Source organism: Halichoerus grypus, chromosome 3, assembly GCF_964656455.1.
Source record: "Halichoerus grypus chromosome 3, mHalGry1.hap1.1, whole genome shotgun sequence".
Lineage (NCBI taxonomy): Eukaryota > Metazoa > Chordata > Mammalia > Carnivora > Phocidae > Halichoerus > Halichoerus grypus.
In genome coordinates, this window is record NC_135714.1 from 205317890 (window position 1) to 205341989 (window position 24100).

The 24100-nt window shown below is 40.6% G+C and overlaps 1 protein-coding gene across 2 annotated transcripts in view; it reads left to right on the forward strand.

The window, feature by feature from the left end:
* The window catches only part of CSMD1 (CUB and Sushi multiple domains 1), a 2059737-nt gene that overhangs the window by 1625275 nt on the left and 410362 nt on the right, over positions 1-24100 (forward strand). The window lies entirely within an intron of this gene.

The following is a 24100-nucleotide window of genomic DNA, read 5'->3' on the forward strand; positions in this document are numbered from 1 at the left end:
AATTAGTACTAAGCAATTTCTTTCTCTTTCATTTTTATTAAACATTTTCACCATTTGACTACAGAAGTCTTCATTTTAAGTCTTTCAGAAATATACCTGTAGGAATTGCTGAATAGTTAAATGTTATTAGCACTACTTAATTTTTTATGATTACTTCTAGTTATTGCTAAGAGGGGACTGAATCATCTACTTATTTAACTTTGACTTTTAAAGAATAGGGACTATTTCTGCCTTCATTTCCCAGTCTTCAACTTGTGCTCCCCATTTTATTTGTGGCATTTTATGGTTTGGAATAAAGTCGGTGGCCTTAGTATTTCAAAGCACCATAAAGTCTGAACATTTTTTGTTGTGCTTACCCGGTGTTTTAAAAGGCAGCGTAACTAGGTGCAGCGCATTAACTGTAACTTAGCACCAATTACCTGATGCCTGGCCCCTATTTATGTAGACTGCAAAGCTTGGTGTAGACATTGGAGGTAGCGGGTTCTAATGTTAAAAATAATGCAAGTTGACATAATAAAAGCAATGTATTATTGCAACATGCTATTGTTCTGTCCAGTTACTTATGAGGAGCAACTGCTTCAGAGGATGTTGAAGGAGAGGTGGTGATTTCCGGGAAAATCTTACTTTCCATTCATTCATTTGGAACATGGATAGTCCTAATTAAAAAAAAGAAAAAGCTAGACAAGTCAAGCTATGTTCAAGAGAAGTCAAGGGATGTTCTCTGTGAATCTGATGTGAACCGCATGATGTTTATTCTGCAGAACAGAGTCACTTCTGGTATTGAGCACAAAGTCACATAATGCATGTAACTTGTGGGATGGGAATCTGGGAGCTGTGTGATCCTCCCGGAGACTATAACCCCGAGTCTTGTGGAGGCATCAGCTTTCTCAGAAGCAGCAAATACCAGCCCTTATATTTGCTGTTATTTAAAGGAAACCATGAGAGACAGGGAAATACAAATTTGGAAAATGTTACAAAATATTTGTTTCATGCAATGACCTGCTTTGCTTTTTTTATACTTTCACAAATTATCAAAGATAGTTTCAGAGCTGTGCAGGTTCCGCTTTGCTGCTCCTCATCCTACCTACATAGGCCTGTGTTTTGTTTCAGAGTGACACAATCCTACTTTGAGATACAGTTCCTTTTGTCCTAGTGGCAAACACGGTGCAGATTTCATTCCTCAGCCGCATTTGACTCAGGCTGCTAAAATCTGTGATGCTCGCCTCTGGCCAGTGCAGCATTAATAGGTCATAGTGATCCAAACTCAGCATCACAGGCATGCGTGTGGACGTGCTCTGCTCCTACTGTGGTTAAATGTGCTGTCCTTTGGGTGGGAAGTGAACACCTGACCCCAGCCAGAGTTCCGTTCATGTGTCCGTGGAGGGCAGAAGGCACAGGACAACAGCAGAAAAACGGAGGGTCTCTGGGCTCCCCGCCACTGTGACAGGGCATTTTCGACATGCACTGTAATTACCGCCAGAGATATTTACCACCAGGCATTTCCTACCCTTGTCACTCCACGGTGCAGCACGACTCTGCCTGAGTTCACAGCAACACGCACCTTCTTTTATGCTCCTGTTTTCTGGATGGCAGGTGACATTTTATAATATATATATATTTTTCTATTTCTAAGTAATCTGAACCATTCCATCCTGATAGGAATGGCAGAGATGCATTTTATAGCACAAGAACACACATATTTTTTTCTTTTTAATCAGTGAGTAAGAAAATTGTGCATCCAAATTATGATATTCAGGTGATATTTTAGGGGTCATCTTCATTGCTTTATAGGTATCATTATATGAACTACAACAAGGACAACTAAAGAATCTTTTTAATTTCTTATCCCCCAACCTGTATGCAGTCATTAAGCAACATGTATTCATATACAAATGTGAATCATTACACAAATTAGATGTGTAACTTTGTGATAGGTTTTGCCTGATACACTCTCAGAGAATGCAGTAATAGGGCAATGTAGTCAGCTGTTCAACCATTTCCCAAATTTGTAATCACAGCAAAGTGCATTTTTCATAAATAGACTACACTTGGTGATATCTGGCTTTATCAAACAAATGCAGTAAACTTTATTTAAATTGTGATGTATTTACACATTGCCCTCACATGCAAATTAGCTTCCTGTACTGATAAGTGTGTGTCCCTATTGGTAGTCTAAGAATGAGTCCATAAAACAAACTATGTTAAAAAGAGATGAATTGTAAAATATTTGCTCTAAAAGACCATTAGAGAGTCTGCTTTTTCATCAACAAGTAGAATCGGTAGTGTGAAATAGTTTTCCTGATTTGGTACATATCCAAAAATAGTTAAGTAACTTAGGTGTTTGTTTCTGTGTATGCCTGAATTAATTGGTTTAAACAAAAAGTTTGGTGTCGTGGTACTAGTGGAGATGAAGTCCATTATCCCAGCGGCAAGGAGAAACAAGTGTGGGCAGAGCAGGTGCATCTTACACGGCTTAGCCATTTCACTCCTAAAAGATCTCCCAAGAGAAATGAAAACCCATGTCCACACAACGTCTTGTGCTTGCATGTTCCTAATACTATATTCATCATAAATGAAAAGAACTCAAACTAAAAACAACTCAAATGTCCATCAACTGGTAATCAAACAATTGGTGGTATATCCAGGCAGCTGGTTACTATTAAGCTGTAAAAAAGTAATAGGTGCTGATATAGGAGACTACCGGGGTGAATCCCAAGATCGTTATACTAAGCAAAAGAAACCAGACCCAAAAATGTAGGTACTGGGGCGCCAGGGTGGCTCAGTTGGTTAAGCGACTGCCTTCGGCTCAGGTCATGATCCTGGAGTCCTGGGATCGAGTCCCGCATCGGGCTCCCTGCTCAGCGGGGAGCCTGCTTCTCCCTCTGACCCTCCCCACTCTCATGGTCTCTCTGTCTCTAATAAATAAATAAAATCTTAAAAAAAATGTAGGTACTGTATGATTCCTTTTCTATGAAATTCTCTAATAGGGAAAACCATGATGAGAGAAATTGCATTACTGGTTCCCAAGAACCAGGGAAACAAGAGGGTGCTGGCGAGAACAGAACATGAGGAAACTCTTGGAGGGACAGGAAGGTTCTATGGCATGATTCCATCAGTGGGTACACACCTATATACTTCCATCAAATTCATCAGATTAAATAAACACTCAACAAACTGCTCATTTATATGTGGTGAATTTTATTTTCATAATTTATTCCTCAAGTAAGCTGACTGAAAAAACAAACAAACAAACAAACAAACTGCTGGACTGGAATGCATAATAATGAATGACCAGATAGTAATTTCTTCTTCTGTTTATTTTTTTTCATAGTACTCTACAAATAGCATAGGTGAGAATATATAGAAACGGGAGAATCAAAGAAATGAAGCAAACATAGATTTGAAAGATTTCATTATTTTCCAGCTAGATTCCTAAATGGCAAGTCTTGATCCTTGTCATGTGCTCTTTTACAAAATTTACCATTATTTCTTGTGTCTTCTGATTTTTTTTTTTTCCAACTGACTTTCTTTGATGGTATAGCATTAAACGTAAGGTACGTTCATACTCACTCAGTTGTAAGAATTACAGATATACACATGATACTTTTGATTAGATTTTTATCAGTGAGCATTTTCTGAAAACCAAATGGAAAAACAATTTCTGTAAAAGTTTCTCCATACCCAAAACTCTTGGTTCTCCTTCATATTTAACCCATTTAGATCATTTGTTTCTGCTCCATCGACAAACCCAAGATTATTTATTGAACATTTGCCAGATCCCCAGAATTATGGTATGTAATAGAGAACACCGCAGAGCTACGGCATGGGCCCACCTCTGCAGAGGTCACAATCTCAAGGGAGAGAGTGACCAATATCTAAGATAAATGAAACAGAACTTCAGAGAAAATAAACATTGATGAGGACCAGAGTGGCCAGCAGACGTTTCATTGATCAGATATTCATAGGAAGAGTCAGCTGGATACAGATGACAGGAACCAGTCTATGAAACTTTAGAATCTATAATTTAGAAATTTGGGACCACTTATCTTGGGGATTTAAGGCACGATCAATAGACCAAAATATTTCCTCTGAATGCACTGATATCTAATAGAGTATACAAAACCATTATTATCCTCCAATCATTATCTTGTATAAATGAAATGATAGAGGGGTATTTGGTGGGATAGAGGACAAGGTTTTGTTTTGTTCTTTTATTCTACTTACTAGTAACTAGGGATTTTATCTATTAATTCTACATGGCTTCTGAAAACAGCTTTACCCCTGCACACCATACGTGTGGCTTCCTCAGGAGATGTGGGCTCAGGAGAGCCCTTCCCGACATCCACCACCCTCTTGCCCCTGGAGAGTTCTTGGTCAGTCACTGGATCCGGGTTCCAGACCAGCCCTCGCACTTTTTACGATGATGCATTTTCTTCCCGAGTTAGCTTTCAGATATCTTACATTATCAGTGTAATGAAAAAAAAAGTTGCCTAATAACTCTATAAAGCTTTAAAATATAATTTTCATTTTTCCACCCTGAAAATGAGCACAGAACTGGTCAAATGCAATTTTATTGTTTTCAGTTATTATGATAAAATGACCACCACTACGGTCAAACTCCACACACGTTTAGTGCCTTTTTTATGACGTACAGCACAAAAGAAGACTATAAATATGTAGTATTAGCTTTTTAAATGTAATATAAAACCTGATTATTAGATGACTGACAGAAAGAGAGTATCAGTGATTATTCTCAGTCACAGGAAGCATTTAATTTATCAGTTTGTTTTAATTTTGGTGTGTAAAGCTGTGAAACATTTAGAATTTTTTTTTAATGGAGCTGTTAGCTCTTTGGTATTTAAAAAGAAAATGTGCTATTTCTTAGAAACTTGCAGGTGAATAAATAAATTTGAATCATTTCTCTACTTTCCTTCCAGTTAATTTCTGTTTTTCCTCCTATTGACTACATGGGTCATGGTTGTTTTAAAGGGATTTCCTAGAAAAGAGATTTCTCAGTTATTTGTGTTTCCAAGTGTTACTTCAATACCATCCTCCCGACATTCACACTCAAACATATATATTTTTTGTCAAAATCAAATATATATGTGTGTGTTTGTGTGTGTATATAAATATGCATATATTTATTTTACACATAAACAATGTGTCTGTTTTTATTACTTGAAAATAGAAATTCTAGAATGGTACAAATATTTTATTCCTTTTTCATGACTCAGGTCATCTGGTAAGCAAGAACTTCTTCCTTCCTTTTCCTGCAGTCATTGTAGAAATTACAATGTGGTGGACTGTATCTTTAATGTTTACAGTGAGCAGGAATTTGAAAATAAACTAGATTATCAGATTATCAGAAAATAATCTGATCAGCATATTGTAAACCTAACAGGCCCACTATGTGAAGGAGTGCACATACCCATGCTGAATCCCTTCACTCTGGGCATAAAGGTGAGGTTCCTGCTGAGGTGAGGGATTATGGGACAGCCTGGCTTGTGTTTTTACGAAGCCCCGATCTACGACCTACGACCTACGATCGAGACCGACTACGTAAGGTTCATTATTCGAGGGCTGCAGATGGTCTTCCAATTCAAAAACTGCAACCCCTCCCTGGAAAAAAAACAAAAACAAAAACAAAAAACATTAACTATTTGTGCACCTTAAGTGTAACATAAATGAAAGTAAAATCATACTAAAATTATTTTTTTATAACTGAATTTTGAGTAATTCATTCTGGAAAATGAGATGGCATTGTACATACCTTTCATTTGCTTTGAGGTGCTTCTCTTTCCTTGTGGCTCTTTTCATTGTTTCTCATGGTTCTGAATGCATATTGAAAGCATTCTGTAATAATGGGAAAGATGAGACTATGCACTTGAAAGGGTCTGGTGTTTCTTTCTGGTTTCCTAACGTACTTCGACATGTGTGTGTGCAATCCTATGCACCTGATCACCAATTTGGACATTTTCTGTCGATCACAATGACAGTGATGCACACTGCTCGTGTTCTGACACAGAGCATTGGGCTCACGGGGAGCAGGCTCATGCAGGAGACCACGCCAGGACAAGCCACCCTCTCCACAGAGACGCGGAGCAGTGTTGGGTCAACATCTTCAGCTTAGAATCAGTCCTTTTAAATCCCGAATCAGGTGACTAATCAGCAGGGAAATCGAGGATTTCGGCCAAGTCAGGGTAGCCTCCTGTTGGAGCTGATCAGTATTTTGGATAAGATGGGCATTTTCAGATTAGTCCTGGGCAGTAGCACAAACAGAGTTCTCAACTCCAACAGCACTTAGAAATCATTTGCCCAGAGCTAAACTTGAGTTTGGATACGAATACTCCCATAGTCTCTGTGAGACTAGAGAGAAGAGCTGAAGCTCGTTTCTGCGGTCCATGCCTCCTGGATTTCTCGGATCCGGAATTTCACAGTAAGGGCCACAGAGGGGAAAGAAAAGCCAAGCAACCTCATTCCCAATGCATCTTAGCTGTTGACAACACCTTTAAAAGCATCTCATTTTTATTTCAGTCAAACGAAGCACATTGGTGTGAAAAGCAAATACAGTATTTTACCCACACAACAGAATTTCCCCTGAACACCATAATTAAGCATGATTACACATAATTTTAACAAGCACAGGCTACTGTAATAGCAATCTGCTACTTTCCGGGGTCATGTTATACTTTGTGTTAGAAAGGAAATGGCCATGGGAGTTTCCAGCTCCTTCCAAGCGCCTGACTGTTCTGTCCACACAGCGTTCTGTGATGCCGGGGGCATAGCTGTGTCTGCCATGTGGAAATGCTCAGATGTCACCTGCAAGGGGCAGCATGGGTGGATTGCCAGTCATTGGTGGCAATCTTGTTTTCTAAGGATGATGAAAGGAAGTCACTTATTTTAGGTATTTCTGAGTCAAAGCCCCAGGAAATATGAGAATGGAAGAACAGGTGCAGCGTGGACATTGTACGAGACACCGTTGCTCTCATTACCTCTGCCCTCTCCAGAGGATGGAAGCAGTGCTTGATCTTGGGCACATTCTCACCTGGTTACTAGCACCGCCCCCCAAAGCAGTAGTGATCTGGAAGCCACAGATGACCTCTTACGTACTCTAGTCTTTTTTTTTTTTAAACCCTAAATTCAGGATACAGGTGACAGTCGAGTAGCAGATGAGAAAAGTGTAGACACACAAGCTAAGGGGACTTGCTTTTACCACAAGAGTAAAAGCATAAGCAACACTTTATTCAGTCTGTAAATAGATTGGTCTGATGTTATCAGAGAAAAAAGCTTTAGTTTCTAAAATCCAAATGTTTTGGGATGCCTGGGTGGCTCAGTCGGTTAGGCGTCTGTCTTCGGCTCAGGTCATGATCCCAGGGCCCTGGGATCAAGTCCCACATCTGGCTCCCTGCTCGGCGGGGAGCCTGCTTCTCCCTCTGCCTGGCACTCCCCCTGCTTGTACTCTTACTCTCTCTCTCTCACTCTAGCAAATAAATAAAATCTTTAAAAAAATAAATAAATAAAATCCAAATGTTTCTAACACTTTTAAGGAAAGGTTATCTGAATAGTTGGAACAAAGTGGTTTCTGAAGAAATTAGTGAATTGCAATCCTGTGAGAAACCATAGGGAATTTAAAGGAGATTTTAATCTGTGGAAACCACATAAAATATATAAATTTTATGATATTTTCCAGCTTTATTGAGATAAAATTGGCATATAATACTGTGTAAGTTTAAGGTGCACCATATGGTTTGATACGTGTGTATGTTGAGAAGTGATTACCAAAATCATGTTAGTCTCTCACTCAGTTACTGTCTGTGTGTGTGTGATGAGAAATATTAAGATCCACTGCTTTCTGAGTGACTTTCCAGGGTACAGTAAGTGTTATTAAGTAGTCACCATGTCGTATATTACATTTCCAGGACTTAATTCACCTTATAATTAGAAGTTTGTATCCTTTGACCACCTTCAGTCCTTCTCCCAACCCCCTCACCCCTGGCAACCACCAATTTGCAATGTTTCTATGAGGTCCATTTTATTAGATTCCACTTGTAAGTGAAATTATATAGTCTTTCTCTCTGTTTGACTTATTTCACTTAGCATAATGCCCTCAAGGTTCATCCATGTTATGACAAATAGCAGGAGTTCTTTCTTTTTCATCACTGAATAATAGCCCACTGTGTATGTATGTTTTAAATCATGCATTCATGTACAAATGACCACGATGTCTCCCTGCCTCGGCTATTGTAAAAAGTGCTGCAATGAACGTGGGGGTACAAATATCTCTTCAAGACAGTGATTTCATTTCCTTCAGATAAATACCCAGAAGTGGGACTTCTGGATTATAGGGTAGCTCTATTTTTAACTTTTTGAGGAACCTCCATACTGTTTTCCAGAGTGTCTGCACCAGTTTGCATTCCCACCAACATGCAAGAGGGTTCCCCTTTCTCCATACCCTCGCCAACACCTGTTGTTTCTTGTCTTTCTGATGATACCATTCTGACAGGGTAAGGTGATGTCTCATCATGGTTCTCATTTGCATTTTCCTGATAATGAGTGATGTCAAGCACCTTTTGATGTACCTGTTGGCCATCTGTATGTCTTCTTTGAAAAAAAAAGTCTATTCAGGTGATTTGGCCATTTTTCAATTGGATTATTTACTTATTTTTTATTTTATTATTACTATTTTGCTATTAAGCTGTATCAGTCCTTATATATTTTGGATATTAACCTCTTTCCAGATACATGATTTGTAAGTATTTGCCCTCTTTTCATAGGTTACATTTTCATATTGTTGATCATTTCTTTTGCTGGACCAAAGTAGTCCCACTTGATTTTTGCTTTTGCTGCTTATACTTTTCGTGTCATATCCAAAAAATCATTGCCAAGACCGATGTCCAGGAGATTTCTTCCCTATGTTTTCTTCTAGGCATTTCATGGTTTCTGGTTTTATGTTTAAGACTTTCATCCGTCTTGTGGCACCTGGGTGGCTCAGTCGGTGAAGCATCTGCCTTTGGCTCAGGTCATGATCCCGGGGTCCTGGGATCGAGCCCCACATCGGGCTCCCTGCTTTGCGGGGAGTCTGCCTCTCCCTCTCCCTCTGTCCCTGCTCACGTGCTCTCTCTCAATTAATAAAAGTAAAATAAAATACTTAAAACAAATGAATTTTGGGGGGGAAAAAGACTTTCATCCATCTTGAGTTAGTTTTTGTGCGTGGTGCAAGAGAGGAGTTCAGTTTCACTCTTGTGCATATACGTACCCAGTTTCACAGCACCATGTGCTGAAGAGACTGTCCTCTCCTCACTGAGTGTTCTTGGCTCCCTTGTAAAATATTAGATGACCACAGATATGTGGGTTGACTTCTGGGCTCCCTGTATTCTGGTCCACAGATCTCTATGTCTCTCTGACGGTACCACACTTCCTGGAACACTATAGCTTTGTAGTATAGTTTGAAATCAGGAAAGGTGATGCCTCCAACATTGTTCTTTCTCAAGATTGCTTTGGCTATTTGGAATCTTCTGTGGTTATATACATATTTTAGGATTTTTTTTTCTATTTTCATAAAAAAAAAAAAATGCAGCTCTTCTCGGTCTGGAAGTGGTCCAAAAGGTGCTTCAGCCTCAGCTTTGTGTTCAGGGATTTTCCCAATGGTGTCTTATCTATGGATAGTTGCTGGTGGGGCTTCTCGTGAAAGGGACTGAGATCGGGAATGACCTATGCCGCCATCTTGATCGTATCACTCCTAATCAATGGAGTAATAATTTCAAAAATCCAAATAAATATTCTATAATGACTGAGACTTCAGCAACCTAGTGTATTTCCCGTGCCAAACAGAAATTGTATGACCTTAGGGCGCCTGGGTGGCTCAGTTGGTTAAGCGACTGCCTTCGGCTCAGGTCATGATCCTGGAGTCCCTGGATTGAGTCCCGCATCGGGCTCCCTGCTCGGCAGGGAGTCTGCTTCTCCCTCTGACCCTCCCCCCTCTCATGTACTCGCTCTCTCTCATTCTCTCTCTCTCAAATAAATAAATAAAATCTTTAAAAAAAAAAAAAAAAGAAATTGTATGACCTTGTCACAAGTAGATTAGGGAGATAATGCACACCAATGGGATCAGGACATGGTATGTTGTAAAAGTTTACTCCTGATAAATCATGCTCACTAAAAGGCAGGGATATTAGCTTATATAATCCACAAATTATCTACTGAAATTTTAAGAAATTATTGTCTCGATGTATAACTATGGGTGAACATAATTTTAGGATTTAGCTGTATTCATTGAGCACGTTTATAAAAAGAACTTCCCTACGTGCTTTTGGAAGAGAAGAGAAAGTACCTGCTAAAGCAGCTGATGGTTTTCTCATCTACTTGTGGATACGGTTTACAGAAATAAAAGAACAGTCAGTAATACGTGTTCTGCATTACTAGCTGTGTCCTGCATGACCCTGCCTGGCTCATGCCCGCCAAGAACAACGGCAATGGCATCATCAGAGAAGAGGGACCACAGATTTTGAAGAAATGGGCAGTTTCTCTGGGCATATTCCAATATATCCACTGTGACAACCCGTGGGGGGTGATATGAAACAAACCATGCAAACATGCTATGTTTCTGAAAGGATAATTATACCTTGCCTCTATCCTACCTTCTTTTCAGTGCTTTTTGAAGTTTGGGTGTACAACAAATATGTTCTTATGTGGATGTTTAGAAACCTGTCATAGTTCCCCTCTGCGTGGTTAGAGCTTCAGAGTTGATGTCTTGCTCTTGCCCTGTTTGTATTTTATCTTATGTTAGTTTTACATATAAATATTTCAGTGTGCTGATTGTCTAAAGTACATCTGAAGAGCACTTATTTTTCAAAAGAGTCCATAAGTATAAAAAGCCTTTGGTGCTGGTGGGCAATCATTTTTACTGCCAAGAATTAAGTATTATATTCAACCCAAATTCTTATTTGGCAGTATATTATTTTAACTAAGAGATTATCACGAAAACATAGGGATACATTTCCAGAAAAAATAGATGCATTTTATAAGTAAAGAAAACAGTATTTTTATTTTCCATCTATAACTTGTGTATTTTTTTCATTTGCTCTCAATCTAAGAAAAGGGCTAAAAGTGATTACATTTCATAAAAGGCCCCAGGGGATATTAAAACTCATTTTGTAAACACAAATTTTACTTATTCATGAAATACCTCATTATTGTTTTTATTACAAAATTATTTTGTCTTTTCACATAATAAAATATACACTTTATCTAAACTCACCCACCCCATCCTGGATCCTAGGTCAGTTAGGAGTTGGAAAACGTTTCATGAGTGAGCAAGTACATTTGAAATGCGGTGAGTAGCAAGTATAGATTATAAAACCATGCATAAATATCAGCTTCTGTGGCACTCATTGAAAATAATTTTGAAGAGGGTCACCTGGCTGGCTCAGTCAGTACAATAGGTGACTCTTGATCCTGGGGTTGTAAGTTTGAGCCTCACATTGTGTGTAGAGATTACTTAAAAATAAAATATTTAAAATTAAAAAAATAAAATTAAATAAAATAATTCTGAAGGGCATCTACTGTGCCTTGGTCATTTGGATAGCTACTGGAGATTTACCAGGCAATACGATAGACCCTCTCAGAGCTTACAGTAAGCACAAAAGATAAATAAAATGCACAGTGACAAGTGGTACGGCAGAGAATAGAGAGATGCAGGCTATCCCAGGATGCAGGCTATCCCAGCGCAAGTGCAATTGAAAGTAGATTATCAGCAATGAACTGAACTGGAGACACGAGAGGCAGGGTGGATACGATGTTTGCAGTGAGTGAGGAAGACTGCGAAGAAGAGGTACCATCAGTTACTGAAAGAACTTGTAGCCTGGATGGTGGATTGCAAGGAAAGGCGTGAAGAAAGATGACCCAGAGGTGTTAGTAATGTCCAGATCATGCCAGGCGTCCTACATAAACAAAAGAATTTGGATTAAGAATGGAAATCGCCAGAGGCATTTCAAGTGAGTTAGGGCCACCACCTGGTCTGAGGTTTAGAAACATTATTTTGGCTGCAGCATGGAAAGTGGAATGAAGAGCCAGGTAGGAAGCAATCCTTCAAAGGGCAGCAGTGATGTTGGGGCACGGATAATCGTGGCTGATGATCTTTGGAATGCACGGGAGGGCAGCTAACACCGCAGACACGTCTTTGTGTGGGGTCTTTGGGACTTGGGAGGTTGGCTGATGTTACCCATCAAGGAACTGTGTACCTTCTTTGAGATGGTCCTAAAACAATGTTTTTGTAAAATTTATTAATCATGGGAAAGCCAAGACCTACGGCTCATATTTTTTGGTAAATTCTAAATCTAAGACTTCAGAATGTCACAAAAATATAAAACCAGAAGGGACATTAACAATTACCCAATCTTATCACCTTTGTTTCTCATGAAGATTAAATAATGTACTCAGGGTTTTAAAGCTGGCTTCTGCTACAACTGAGATAAAAATTATCTTTACCAGTGAAGATCGTGTATTTAAATGTGGTTGTAAATTTCCCTTTATTTCAAAACTAAGGAAATCTTACAGATACTTAAAAAAAAAAACCTGTTCTTCCGTGTCTTTGAGAACCATAAATTAATCTGGAAGCGTGTGGAAGAAAACATGCCCATTGCATGAGAAATAGTTGTAGTAAATAAATTGAATGTTTGGAATGCCTTATTATAAGTGTTTTCAGCACGTGCTGTTCTTAATAACAATAACAAAATGAAAGTAATGCAGGTTTTACTGGAATTTCTTACACTCCAAAGTGAATTCTTCACAATGCATGAAAAGAAGAGGGCGCAATTCTAATTACCGATGGAAATTAGTATTTCTCTGCTCGTTGCTCCTCTATGACCCTGACTAAACAATTAGCCGAAGAAATGTGAAGGAAAGGTTGGAGTACCCACCTTTGATGGACTGGGGATTAGCAGTCCCTGGAAGGACAGGATATGCTGACAGTGGGAACATTTAGGGAATGGGGAGACCAGGCAGGAAAGAGCACCAAGAGAGGGGTGGATCTCTGCATTTGTCTCCAAACGAGATGGCACACCCAAGGGCACACTGAGGACCACCATCCAGAGAAGACAGGGCAGGACATAGTGTGGACCCAGAAAATTCAGAGAGAGAAAACATACACGTGTGTCATCCTCATCAGCAAGATGCTTTGTGATGCTTCCACGATCAGCAAGTGTGGCAGAGGGTCTTTTGATGCTGTGAACCACCCGCCCCCCCAACTCCAGCAGGCTTCACGGGCAGACAGAACACATCTCTGCTGCTCAGGATGGACTTGACCATGTTGAGCAGTAACAGTGTGAACCGTCCACCTCAGCTTTCCCAAGACTAACGGTCCTTGACTCTCAGGCTGAACGTTGGCGATTTGTAGACAACAGACCAAAACAGACCAAAACCCAACGTAATCACCAACACCTCTCCCCGGGTTCTCCTGTGCCAGATGGCTGGTCCAGGAAACCTTCCCTGTCTTAAAAGCTGGGGAAGTGAAGGATCAAGTTTGGGTCGTGCACAGAGCAGCAGAGAACATTAGCTGCAACAGCTTGCCCGACAACGAGCACGTTGGCCACTCACTCCCTGATCCTGAAGAAGACCTTGTCATCACCGGAAGTTTCCCGAAGCTCCATTGTCGTCTCCTGGTGTGCTCACTGCTCCTCCTTCCTGTCCAACTCCAACAATCCCCAACCCAAGAAGGCCCCCAGGCTTCTATCCTTCCATTCTTGTCCTCACATAGTCAGAAAGTTGGTGGAATAAACACAAACCAGTGTCCCGAGAATTGTATACTACTAAAATCAGAGAATAATTTTCCTTTTGGGCTTCATAAAAACAATTTTTCACTAAAATGTAAACAATATTCTCAGTATTTTTAGGAAATATTTATGAACGGGAAGGAGCCATAGCTTCTTCCTTTTGACAGTTCTCAGTATCTGCCGTTTGCATAACTCCGAAGCCAAAGTCAGTTGGAAAAACTTTGCCAGAGAACATAAAAGCAAATCGATCCCGACTGAATAAAGACTCACGTATTCTACAGTCAATTGACATCATGGGCATCACAAATCTATAAATATTGTCTCTTTCATACCCTTATATTAGTTTGCCTGGGCTGCCATAAAAAGGGCCGCACATTAGGGGGCTTAAATTTATTCCCTGAGAGTTCTGGAGGCTGCAAGCCCAAGACCAAAGTGCTGATTTCTTGTGAGACCTCTCTCCTTGGCTTGCAGTTAGCAGTCTTCTCCCTGTGTCTTCCCATGGCTTTCTCTCTGTGTGTGCCTGGCCCCTACTGTCTCATCCTCTTCTTAGAAGGACAACAGTCCTATTGAACAAAAGCCCTACCATTATGACCTAATTTCAACTTACTTCCTTACAGACCCCACCTCCAAATACAGTCACATCGAGGGTTTGGGCTTCAACCTGAATTATGGGCGGGTGGGTGTTGGGGGCTTATAATGCATTCCATAACAACTCTGAAAAATTATTGATTAGCAGTTAATTCAGTACTGTGTTCCCAGATAATTACTTGCTATGCAGATATCCTGTGTCGCCAACTCAGGACAGAGCCATATGCTTGGATAAAATGACGTTATCTTATAAGATGAAATGTCTAACAAGGACACATGCCTGGGTAGGTGATACGCCAACTCTGAAGAGGTGACCTAATGAAATACCCTTGGGCCGTGCCAACATTCTTCTCCAGAAGCAATTTTGGGTTTGCTGTAATGCACAGATAATTGGATAATCAAGTGCCCAAATGTTCTGCCTAATTGTAGAGCAAAGTTGAAAATAAAAATTGGCCTCGAAAATGTTTAAATTATTCATTGCTAAATGCCCATTTAAATCACAAAATAATCTTTGTAAGCTAGGCATAAGTTATTTATTTTAATAGATGTAATAAACATAGGAAGTTTATCTTTGGTATTGCATAGTAAATAATATTCAGCAATATTTAGTGGCGGAAGTTAACATCCCATATCTATCTTAGTAAAGCAGATACAGGGCATTTATCTCTAACGAGTGTGGCTTCCTATCTCTGAGAAAAACTGACTAGGAAACACACTTGGAAGAATTAGTGAGTTTATATTCTAGGGCTGCTAACTCGAAGCGTGTGGAATCCTATGAAAAATGGTGCCTTTCATGTTGGTACGGCTAATCTCCTTAGGAAAAAAGTTGATAACAGGACAAGTAATTTATTAAACCTATTCCCTAGTTTCTAAAATTAAAATTGCCTTTTTCCCCCCTTGAATATGCACCTCTTTCTCTTCTTTATGATCAGCTCTCCAAATGTGCTTTCAAGCCCATGAAAATACAAATCAGTTGGAAGTTAGCCAGTTAAAGTGTACCTGTAAATTTGCCACCTACTCCAACAAAAGCCTTGGATCTCCTTGATTTTTATGGCAGAATGAAGAAAGAATAAAGAAGGACCCAAATAGTTTTGGTTCATTATATCCTGATGCATTCTCTTATTTTTCTTTTACCTAATTTGTCATTTTTCTACCTACATGAAAATCATTTTAGTAATACTCACACTTACTTTTATTTGCCTTAATTATTTAACTCCCCACGTATTCCCAAAATAATTTTTAAGAACTTATTTCTATTTCTTTTTTCCTGAAAACTGTTACCTTTGTTACCTGTAACACAAGGTAACAAAATATTTAAACACTGTCCTGGTGAGAAGTGCCAAACATATTAAAAATGGCTTGATGTTTGAGAGGTGATTTGTTTCCCCATTGAGATGATATTTTTGGTAGGAACTAATTTCAATTTTTAATTTTGCCAACCTTTTGTGGCAGATGCTGCGGATTGTCTATGCAAATACCATTTATAAAAGGACTGAAACCATTTTCCTTTGTTTTTCTTCATGGTAGAGTCTGCTATGACATTTCCTGGATCTTTCAGACGTAGGAATGGCCAGGTGACCTGCCAGGCACAAAGAAGGATGAACAGAAATCATTAGATATGACCTTGGTTTTGGTTTGGTCTTGGGTTTTTTGGCTTTTGTTTTGTTTTGTTTTTAAAAGAAAAAAACCCAGCTTGCTGCCCTCATGGGAAACCTTGCCTCTCCACTTCCCCCTGCCTTGAGACTCAGCAGCCACTTTGCACCAAGAGACAGAACCCTCCAGACGTCGGCCAGCAAGCCCAGACCCTCGTTGCCGACGCAATCCTTCTGCCTCTCTGCACTTCCAACCTCTGGGTACATGAGGAAAAGAAAATACTCACTAATTTCAGCCCGTATTCATTGAACCTTTTTGTTCCTAGCAGCCAAAGGCAATCCTAATAAAACAAAATTCACAATACTTAGTGACACTTTTACTCTGACCTGTGAAAAAGAGACTATTGTAGCTTGCGAGATGACCTAGCTGTTTTTGTGTGCAGGTATAATTTATGGGTAGATTCACTGCACACATGGGATCATTTCCATGGGATTATTTTTAAATAGACAAATATAATAATGCCACTTTGGTGTTTCTCTTTATGCATAAACCTTTGCTTTAGTCCAACTTAGGGACCATTATTGGGAAAGAACTCCAGTTTCCCCTTTGATAGCATGCATGCAATGTGCTTATTTAGAAATATGTATTACCAGAGGTTGGTCTAAATCAGTCATTTTTTTTTTTTTTTTTGGACTTTTTGTATCTGCATTCTGGTGCTGACATGTGCTAGGTAGGAAAAGGCGTGCTGCTTGAGAGAGGAGGGGTGAGATTCTGACTGCTCGCTATTCACCCCCCTGCTGTCCTCTGAAATGGTCCCCCGGGGGTGCTGCATCCTCTTGAAAACTGCAGCCTGTCATCCTTCTCCCCTGACTAGGGGATGCCTCCGGTCCTGCTTGGAAGCCACTCCTCCTTCTTCCCTAGGCGGGACCTTCGCAGTGTAGATAAAGTCCCACTGGAAAACACTAGAACTTGTGACTGGGAGGGGTTGGAGCTCCCTGTGTGATGCTGACGTGTAGGCAAGTCTGGGAACCACTGATTTTAGGGAATCAGAATGCAGAGGCCAAGGCAAAAAGGGGTCTGTTTAGAACTTTGCTAGAATTAAGAACACCTCATTCCTTTAAAATACAATAGTTAATGTGTTAAGCTTGAAGCTCAACTAGGAAAGTCAACTTTCCTATTTAACGGGAATAAATGGTTCTACAGAGGTGTCATGAAAATTCTCAGATTCTGCATTCTGTGGCGATAATATATAACTGAATGATGTAAGGAGCAGCCTTGCCTGAAGTTCTAAAGGTGAGGGGCTTTTTGTTTCTTTTGGACTTCTTTCATTTTGAAACCAGGGAGCCAGTAATGCTGGGTGTTGGGTAAGATGATGGAAATTAACATTGCAAAGTAGAATGTGTCCCGAGGAACATCTCATTATGGCCCAGGGGGAGGATGGCGGTCACTGAGTCTGGACTGTCCCTCTCTTGTCCCTGAGCCCTGGGAAGGGTGGTGGTCACTGAGTCTGGACTGCCTCTCTCTTGTCCCTGAGCCCTGGGAAGGGTGGCAGTCACTGAGTCTGGACCACTCCTCTCTTGTCTCTGAGCCCTGGGAAGGGTCGCGGTCACTGAGTCTGGACCACCTCTCTCTTGTCCCTGAGCCGGGGGAAGGGTGGTGGTCACTGAGTCTGGAACGCCTCTCTCTTGTCCCTGAGCCCGGGGGGGGGGTGGTGGTCACTGAGTCTGGACTGCTCCTCTCTTGTCCCTGAGCCCGGGGGAGGGTGGCGGTCACTGAGTCTGGACCACCTCTCTCTTGTCCCTGAGCCGGGGGAAGGGTGGTGGTCACTGAGTCTGGAATGCCTCTCTCTTGTCCCTGAGCCCGGGGGGGGGGTGGTGGTCACTGAGTCTGGACTGCTCCTCTCTTGTCCCTGAGCCCGGGGGAGGGTGGCGGTCACTGAGTCTGGACTGCTCCTCTCTTATCCCTGAGCCTGGGGGAGGGTGGCAGTCACTGAGTCTGGACCGCCTCTCTCTTGTCCCTGAGCCGGGGTGAGGGTGGCAGTCACTGAGTCTGGACTGCTCCTCTCTTGTCCCTGAGCCCGGGTGAGGGTGGCAGTCACTGAGTCTGGAACGCCTCTCTCTTGTCCCTGAGCCCAGGGGAGGGTGGCAGTCACTGAGTCTGGACCGCCTCTCTCTTGTCCCTGAGCCTGGGGGAGGGTGGCAGTCACTGAGTCTGGACTGCTCCTCTCTTGTCCCTGAGTTTGGGCAGCTTCCCTGGGTGCTGCTCTTGGCTGAGTTGCTCTGGACCCAGCCTAGCTGCAATGTGAGCATCACTGCCGTGGTTTCAATGTAACCTTTGTTTTGCATGACCCACAAGATAAACATTCAGGGATGAACACAAAATATGTAAAAGTTCAGAGTGTAGTTTCCTTTTGGCTGCTTGTTTTTATTTTAAAGACACTTGATGCATAGTACTAACTTCAGAATGTCTTCAAAATGATGAATGTCTCACCAAGAGTACTATGATGTTCATCCATAGTCTGTTCAAAGTACCTGACTAGAGGCCTCCTGAAGATAATTAATTATTCTTGGGCCTAGTACCTTAGCACATAAGATGTGCTCCACAAATAATTTTGGAAGATTATCAAAGAGAATAATAGATCCAAGTTTCCATGAATATGAAATAAAAGATCTGTGACTTGAACCTAGATTCTCCGTGCAGTTCCCTTTCCTGTAACACACGTTGCCCCCAAGCGTATATACACAGGTTGATAGAAGTTAAAATCTTCATGATAATTTGGGATTGGTGTTCTTGTCAATTTCACAATAAACTAAGAAACAATTGCTCATCACACGTGGTTTCTATAGCTCTTACAGCATGATTATCATAAAGTATAATGAAAGAATAATATCCTCATCAAGGTCTAGAAGTCTTGCATTGCCTGGTCCTTGACCCCCTCATTGTTTTTCTGTTTTGCTTTTCTCCCCCTTTATCACCAGACTATAATCACACTTGGTCTCTAGCTGTTCGTCAGCCCTGCCAGACAGATTCCTCACTCAGCCCCATGTTTTAGTTTTGCTCACTGTATGTGCGGTATTCTGCTTTCTTATACTCATGGATGTGTCCTCCCTTCATATCTCTGCTCAAATGTGAATTTCAGAGACCATCCCTGGATGTTTCACCTGAAACAGAACCCTTACCACTCTGCATTCCCTCTTACACTGCTTTCTCTTTCTTCAGTGAATTTATCACTGTCTGATATATTTTGTATTATTTGTTTATTTTCTGCTGACTGCCCTAAGCTACAAACTTCACAAGATCAGTGACTTGGTCTGTTCGTTTTTTGTTTTGTTTTGTTTTGTTTTGTTTTTCTTTGGCCTTATAGCTAGAACAGTCAATGTACTATGCTCAAAAATATTAGTCACAGACTAAAAAATTGGGCAAAGGCTAGTAACTCTTTGTAGGGAAAAAAAAAAAAAAATCAGCAGCCTGTGTTATAGCTAGAAATTCTGTACCTAAGCCTGGTCAGACATCTCAGAAGTTCATTTAAAGAACATAACAATACCACTATCCACTTTGTTTCAGGAACTGTTTTTAGTACTAGCAAATACAAAGAAAGATATGGATTAGTCATCATTCTGGAAGAATTTACAGTGCGATGGGGTAGAGAAACAAGTTCACAACTAAAGTCAGTCCTGATTGGATTAGATCTGAAACCTCTACAGAAAAGCTACCTATCAATTCTAAAACAGGGAGCAAAATCTGGGCTGTGGGAATTGGAAAGCGCTTTAGCAAAGGGGGATGCCATGACAGGAGAAGAGGTGGTGTCTTCGATGGGGGAGATGAGAATGGGAGAAAGCTCGGTAGCATGAGAAATTCTGGACTGTTGAGTAGCCTCTGGCCTTGAGTGGGAGAAATTTAAGTTGAAGACATGAAAAGTATTTGGAAAATGCACGCTGTTGCACACTGCTTGGTCTCTTTATGACATACAGCACCTGACAGGTGGATCTACCTTCAGGTGCAGTCCTGTGGGCTGGTGGAAGAAGACAGGACATCCCCTAGAGTGTTGAGGAGAAGATAAAGAAGTGAGAGCCAAAAACAATGAGGCCCCAATATGTCAAAAAAAATTGTATGGATAGAGTTTGATAAGGGACACAAAACCAAGATACTTAGTTATGCGAAGGAGCCCAAGGGAACTTAGGTATGACTGAAACACGCATTCGTTCATCTGTGCTTCTACTGCCCTGTGCTGGGGTCATGGCAGGTGCAAAGATGGTACAGAAAGAGGAATAATCAGCCAGGTCTCCATTAGCAATGCACCACACCTCAGGTAAGTGTTGGCGAGCAGCTGTGGTTTCCTGGTTCAAGAGGTTTGCATTGAATTGAACGAAATTGCGTTTTGTAGACCAAAAATCGTCAAATGACCGACAAGTTCATATGGTTCATCTTACTATTTCTCATGACCTTTCTCAGAAATTTACCTCTAAGCTTTCTATGCTGATCTATTTACACCTATTTTCCAGTATCTAGTCCAGAGTGATATCCTGTTCATGCAAACATTTTATTCTCTCCAGAAAGACCACATGAGCATGCCTGAAACAGGCCACCAGGCTCCTTCATCAATCTTGCTGTTTGCTTCCTATGTCATCTAATACTGATATGTCACTAAAAACAAAAATGCTCAGATACATCAAAAGAGCACATTGTGAATCCAATTACTCATTTATTATATAAACATTTACAGGCATAATATATCTAATAAAAATAAAATGTATTAGAGATGAATGGTAAACATGTGATGCCAAAGTACTATAAATATTTTAGATTAATTTTTAAATTTCATTCAAAAATAAATACTTCATAAACTCAGAAAAATTAATTAATATGAAAAAATTTGATAATGAAATAATATTATTTAGTACTTTTAAAGGTCATTGTCAAAGAAAAAGAAAAGCGTATCAACAGGAACATTATGGAGTCCCCAGTAGACTGATCTATGAATCTTCCCCGCTGCTGAATGAACAGGATCAGAGAGGCAGTGAGGATATAATCACAACCGAGTATTTTCTTTAGGCCCTAATTATCATATCCCATTTCTAGACTGATAATTTGGAAGAGATATTTTGACCAACTTTTTTGTTTTTTCTCTAGGGGCTTCAATCTGTCAATTGATAGCAAACTCTAGTATATGTTTCCAAAAAAGAATCTCAAGGTCATCTGTGAGTCATCTTTGACATCTTACATTCCATTACATATGGAAAGAGGCTTGATGAGGTTACTGTATCAATGTCAACACTGATTCTTCATCTTCCATTTGTTCTCCTGGTTCAGAACATATGTAAAGTAGAGGCAGGTTCTCAAGTGAAGGCAATGTGACCTCCAAGGGAAATTTCAAAATCTGTGGATTTTGTCACGCTCCTTGGAGGGACAAGAGTGGGCACAGTGTGTAGGGGTCAGGAGTGGAGAATGTCCCCCAGGAGTCCCCCAAATGAGGTTTCACATGGGAGATCTAATCAGGAACCACGTTCCTATTTCTTCTATGGCTGAGGGGTGAGACCTACTTGCACACACACCTACTGATACCAGACCACGCTGCCTGATCGCTAGTCACTCGTCTATGCAGAGCACTTAATAATGGATGTGTCGGACAGCCCGTTGCGTTCCAGGCCAACAGAGCCCTTGCATCTGGACCCATGAACATCAGCATCTTTGGTGGAAATACGTGACCGCAGCATGCTCTTGACCCTCAGCATGAGGAGCAGGCAGACCTTCATCCGCATCCACACTGTGTGTCAAACAACAGTAGTTTTTATGTCTGAGCACTCTGCAGTCAGGAGTTCTCAGACTCAATTAATGTAGAAAATTGTATTATCCCGCATGCCGTAATTTATTTCCTTGTAAGAAGAAATTATGAATTTTAGTATCACGGAGGCCAAACAAACTTCTAGAAGTCTAAGGTTTACTAACAATCACAGTAATGGCTAATATTTTGAGCCCTGTATACTGGGTACTTTATGTGAATTACATTGTTTAAGTCCCTCAGCTGTCCTTGGAGGTAGGAACTTGTCGCTGAGGATGTATAAGTGAGACTTTGAAAGACTAAATTGCTTATGGTGGCCAGGCAAAGCTCGAGAGGCTCAACACCAAGTCTGACATCCTGACTCCTGACCTCAGTGCTGTGTCCTTTGCCAGGACTGTGGGGTGCCCAGACCCCTACCCAACTGGGGAACCACGCCAAATGCAAGCTCTTTTCTGTTATAAACCATTGATATGAACTGCCTTTTATAAGTGGAAAAAACAAAACAAAACAAAACAAAACTTGATTCAAGGCATCCCAAGTGTTAAATTCAAGTAGATCCACTCCTAGCTCTGTTCAAGTCAAGGCCAGCAACTTGAACTCTAAGGTCTATCCTTAAGGAAACGTGTTCTCTGGAGGTTTCTTTGGCCTGTGTCACATGCAGGAACACTTTTGTTTTTTTTTGTTTTTGTTTTTGTTTTTATTTTTTTATTTTATTTTATTTTTTTAAGATTTTTATTTATTTGACAGAGAGAGAGATAGTGAGAGCAGGAACACAAGCAGGGGGAGTGGGAGAGGGAGAAGCAGACTCCCTGCCGGGCAGGGAGCCCGATGTGGGACTCAATCCCAGGACCCTGGGATCATGACCTGAGCCGAAGGCAGACGCTTAACGACTGAGCCACCCAGGCGCCCATGGAACACTTTTGTTCTTATGTAACCATTAGCATAAGGGTCACCTTCTTTATCTGGTAGCCTGTCAGGTTAGCGGAGCTCACAGAACCTGTTACCCAACACCTGCTTTTGTTTCTTTTGCAATTCTGCCTAAGAAAACAGATGTGTTGATACCCTATCTATTGAAAATCTTGATACCATTATGATATTACAGGTTGATTTTACTTCTTTGATACGGCTAAACACTCAAGTAAAGTTTCTCCTCTCAAGTAAAATAAGCCATCCTGGGTCAGTCTCTGGGTGTGTGTCTGTTCCCCACACCATAGACCACCCAGAAACTCAGTCCTGAGCCAATCTACAAACATCCCCAAAATTGTGAATTTGATTCACAAGTGGTTAGATTGCTAATAAAACCTGAATTTGAATTTGGGCTTGGTCACTACAAGATAATAGAGTAAGCCCATGGAGAATTTCAGCAGGAGGACCAGTAGATGAATTTTTGATGTGTGCATGGAAACCGTCCTGTATCTGTTGAAACTCACTTTTCTCCCTTCCTCCACTCACCAGTCCTGCAGAGCGATCTCTTACACTTATATTCAGATCACATCATGTCTCATCCTAAAACCCTGCCATGCCTTCTTCCCACACCACTCCGCACAAAAACCTGACGGGCTGCTCAGGGGGGGTCCCTCCCTTCCTTTCCAACGACGAGCACCAACCACACTGGGCTGGTAACTCTTTCTGAGAAGGGCTGATTTCAGACTTCCTTTGGGGCTGATTTATACTTTGTTTCCTCCCTTATCCATTATTTTGTAATCCTTTGAACTTCTTCATTTTGCTTCAAACCACCTATGGTGATCAGAAATCATAGACATTTAAAAAATTTTATTGTTTCCCTCTATAAAATGTGAGCCCCAAGAGTGGGAGAATTCTGTCTTGTTTGTTCAGTAACTGGTTACCTAGAACAGTGCCTGACACATAGTTGGCCCTCAAAACATATTTTTTGTATGAATAAATAAGAAACATTTTATTTAATACATTCTGTGTAGTTAACATTTAAGACAGAGCAAAGGTTGAAATATATGGATAGTTTTGTTGCCTTTGTATCCATCACGTTTTAATGCAAAGGGGCTTGGTTCTGCATAGTTTCTTTCTGTCTGAAGACCATTAATATATTCATTTTGTTTCATAAATGAGTTTTAAGATGAAGAGAAAGAATATTCAAATGGATTTATTGATTTCAATATTCAGTAGTGAATGAACAATCTTACTTGTATTGTTTATATTTAAAAAAAGATAGATTAAAACAGAATTGGTATTTACATTTTAATGGCAGCGATCCTGGACAACATGTAGGAAGTGTGTGGGCCAGGAAGACGCATCTATTAATTGTAACATTCGTGTCGCCAACACATCTGCGTAGCTGTTCGTCTCCCTTAAAAGACAATAAATTAAGTACCTTTCTCTCAATTTAAATTACACC